The sequence below is a fragment of the Capsicum annuum genome, unplaced genomic scaffold (genome assembly GCF_002878395.1).
Source record: "Capsicum annuum cultivar UCD-10X-F1 unplaced genomic scaffold, UCD10Xv1.1 ctg68552, whole genome shotgun sequence".
NCBI classification, from domain to species: Eukaryota; Viridiplantae; Streptophyta; class Magnoliopsida; order Solanales; family Solanaceae; genus Capsicum; species Capsicum annuum.
The window spans coordinates 190-4,409 of record NW_025878099.1 but is presented as its reverse complement, the minus strand read 5'-3'; the positions used below and the strand labels follow the sequence as shown (position 1 = coordinate 4,409).

General features: G+C 33.3%; 1 pseudogene; it reads right to left on the bottom strand.

Moving 5' to 3' along the window:
* Nucleotides 1-856: 856 nt before the first annotated feature.
* LOC124894038 lies at nucleotides 857-3,536 on the bottom strand (annotated as a pseudogene).
* Nucleotides 3,537-4,220: the final 684 nt, after the last annotated feature.

Genomic DNA, 4,220 nt, shown 5'->3' with positions numbered 1-4,220 from the left:
TTTTTGAATTTTGTATTAGATGTCATTGGTGAGATTGTTGGCCATGAAGGAGTTCAATCACATAACCAAAATAGCAAGATCAGTGTTTTTATGAATGTTGAGCTATATAACCATGAGTAATTTCATTTTTTATGATGTTTTTTCTAAAAAAAAATATTGTCCGCGCATCGTGCAGGTACTGTACTAGTTTGATAATAAGTATAAATAAAATGATAAATTACCTCTTGATTATTCAAAATAGACCAATAAAGTTAAATAATTATTTTTAATATAGTAAACAAATAAAAATGAATGGAGGGAGTAAAAAGTTTTTTTCTATCATGTTATATAAGAATATTTAAAAGTAATAAAATTGAGATTTGTGATTCTTAAAAGAAAGGCAGACTACATGCTATAATAAATGAATGAAACTTGATGCTATATATTGTACTCCATATATATACTAGATAAGTATGCCCGTGCTTCGCACGGGCGCAACGTTGACGTCAATGTATAATTCTTATATTTGTCTCAAACAATGAAATTAAATAACATGAATCCAAATATTAATGTGATAGATTGATGAGTTATGTTGGATACAGCGATAGTTAGAATAAAATAAATATTTATTTGTGAAATACAATTCCTTGAACATTTACTTAGATAACAAAGAAATACGCCAAAGATTTTATTCATTGTTTGTGATTTAATTATACAATTGACCTGTACCCCTAAGCAACCTGCATAACCTACAATTACAATTTTGACAACATTTCCTCCTTGTATCATCCATGGAAGAATACTGATACAAGATAAACAGAAAAAGGTGCACTTAGTATACAATCTATCAATTTCTCACTTTAAAGGAGTGGAAAAGTCACTGGTATATAGAAATAGATGAAAACTTGAACTTATCCGAGATCAATGGTATTACCTGCGATCTCTCTACCAAATCACGGTAGAAATCATACTCTGCATCATAGTCATGTAACTTCAGCCAGCGCTCTGATTCGTATGATAATGATGCTTAGATGAAGCAGATTCCCAAACCGAAAAATACTAACTTTCTTGCAAATACCTAAAGCAAGCATCAACACTTGAAAATCAGAGGAGCAATAAAAATTAGCTCCATCATAAGCAGGGGCCCATTCTTGAAGAGTCTCCCTAGTTTCTTCCACGAATCATTTCAATGAATAATACTTCACAATCTTAGGACATAATATGTCAAATTACGGATCAGTGACCATTAATGGTGCTTTATGTGAAGAATTATACACCATGTAATCTAAGAAATGCACAGGCCGACATATATATATTATTAAAGCCACATTCACTCCAAATGGATGACAAAAACAACCTTCCCTCCTTGCACAAAGATGTTAAATATTACTATTCACAAATGAAAGAGTAGTCTTTGAACCTGCTCGATGTTCAAACCCTCCAGTTCTCGCATTGTTCAATCAAATTACCTTTGACACTAAGTCATTTTTAGCTTCTAATAGATTTGTTAGTTCCGTACCTGCAAGTCTGTCATTTTACTATGCCACTATAATATAGGATTCTGAATTGTTGCAACTCCTTTAAAGTCTCATTGTCAACAAATTTAAATAACAATTTTACAACTTTGACATAGAGCATACCTGGGCAATTTGTTCTTTATTTGAATTCCCTAATTCATCTGCAAGAGTTAGAAGGGGTGATATCTCAACTTTCTTTCCATTGTTTCTACTCTTGTCTTTATGCATCGATTGATTATCGAGTCCATAAGAATCTGAAGTAGCTTATCTCGTAAACTGGGGATGACCTGTCCCAATTTTCTAGAGGAGAAAATTATCGTTATCTAAAAAGTTATGCTAATAAACATGGTTTATCAAGTCGATATACAAGCAGCTAACTTAAAACAAAGATCCATTCATTCACACACAAAATAGGACACACAATGAAAAGTCTAAAGTTGATCTGACAAGATCTTCCATATCATCTACTGTTGTATCAAGTTTATTGGAATAAAAGAAGTGGATGAGGCTATAAAGTGCATGATAAGCTAACTTTTTTCTAGAGAATCGTACTTCCATACTTCCATTTTATTCTTCCACTCAGTCTGAAATTTTTATTCGAAAGGAGACCGTGATGTCAAAATTAGTCTGTGAACTTCAATAAACCTACCCAGCACGTAGAATACAACATCCGAAGGGAGATGGTTGAGGCTGGATCCTCCATTTCCTGAACTACTTATTAATTATCCCAGACCGCCGTGTCATTATTGAGTGCATGAAGACAACCTAGACATAACATTAGAGAGTGTGATATATTTATACAGCTAAAGAACCAAAGCACCACTACAACTGCAATCTCCAAATATAAAGAAATCCAACTAACAGAACATATAGTGAACCCAAAATATTATTAGCTAAGTAAACAGTAAGAAGAAATGATGGAGTCAGTTAAAAACCCAATAAGAAAAGTCACAACTTCTCTACTGCTAGAAGTTCTAGTAAGTATAGTCTATGTAGTTATACAATCACACACAATGCAAAAGGCTTCATCAGACCTATATTGAGAGCGGAAGTCACTCACAAAAGGTTGATTGACTTGATTCTGTGTTTAAAGATTCAACACCAGAACTGAACAGTAATTCATGAAAAACTAAAGCACAGATCTCAACAATACCTGAGGAGATTTAAGATTGTTACACTATTCATGGTGCAATAGCTAGTCAAGAAGTCATAGTATGATACTCTATTTATTTTTTTAATTACGTTACTTCTGGAAGTCTAGGTACTTTTTCCAATCTACAGAGGGAGTAATATTCATTTTGTTACTGGATTGACTTCCATAAGAAAACTTAAATCTAATCTCAATACCATCCACACTAATATCACGTAATACTCAGGACATTTAAAGTGCAACATTGACTGCAAATGTGTAAAGCATACAGCAAAATGTGAGAGAACAGTCAAAAACACACCTCGAGCATCCCGATTTTTGAGTTTCATGCTTTAACTATCAGGTGTGTGAATTTTGAATTTCATGTCTAAACTATCACCAGCCATTTATCAAAACAAGTTTCAACTATCAATTAGTCACATTTCCTACAGAAATATCACCATAAACTTCAACATCGTTCACGTAGAAAAAATGAACAATTGATAATTAAGGTGTATATTTTGATTAATAGTTGGTGAGGAAACTGAGATACAAGTTCAGGTATGAAACTCGAAAAAATAAATAAATATCTAAAAACCTCATAAAGAGTATAACAATAAGAACTCACCATCTCTTTCAGCAAGGCATTTCCATCCTTAGTAAGTTTAATATCACCAGCATCACCAACAAGCCTATCAATTTACAAGTACACTAATCTCCATAAAAATAACCTATCAAAATCATAAATACCAAAAAAAATCAAACACCTCAACTCACATTTAAATAGTGCCTTTAGACTCGAGATTAGTCTTAAGAACATCTTGTAAACCCTTGGCAGCATTGATATTCATGTGAAGCGCCGCCGATTTGTTGAGTACTGCAACATTTGAATTCAAAACCTTAACAGACATTTTAACTTACTTACTATAATGGAGGCTAAATAGATCGAAGACGGAGTATCAAAGAGTGAAGGTTTAGGTGCAAAAATTTGAAAGAAAGACATACCTTAAGATCAAGATAAGTGTGTGATAACAACATTAACAGCTTTAATACCTAAATTCTTCACCTTCACCGTCACTGGTTTTGTTACCATCATCGGCGACAGAGGAAGTCTAGAAGAGAAGTTAGTGAAGTTCGTTTCATCTTCAAAATTCAACGAATAAAACAACGGAATATAACGGAACTTCGCTGAAGAATGTCATTTATGTCTATTCCCATTACCATTACCGTTAAGAAAATTAAAGATGCTACGCCACTTTTTGGAGTTTTCATTGGAGAAGGACGACGGAGAAGGAAGCGGGGGAGGACAGTGGTGGCGGAAGGGGGAGTAGCAGGAGAAATAGAGAATGTTTTTGAGCTTTTATTTGAGAGTAGTGTTGGGTATGTTGAGGTGCTAGCTAAAGAAAGAACCGGGTGGTTCTAGAGTATGTGAAAGAGTGATTTTTATTAATGTGAAATTCCTATTTTGCCTTTAGTCGTTCCTCCACTCCCTTTTCTATATAGTAGAATATTGTACTCCATTACTTCATGAGTCATTTTTATTAATAATATATGGACTAAAAAATTTCTTATGTACTTTTTGTACTGTTTCAATA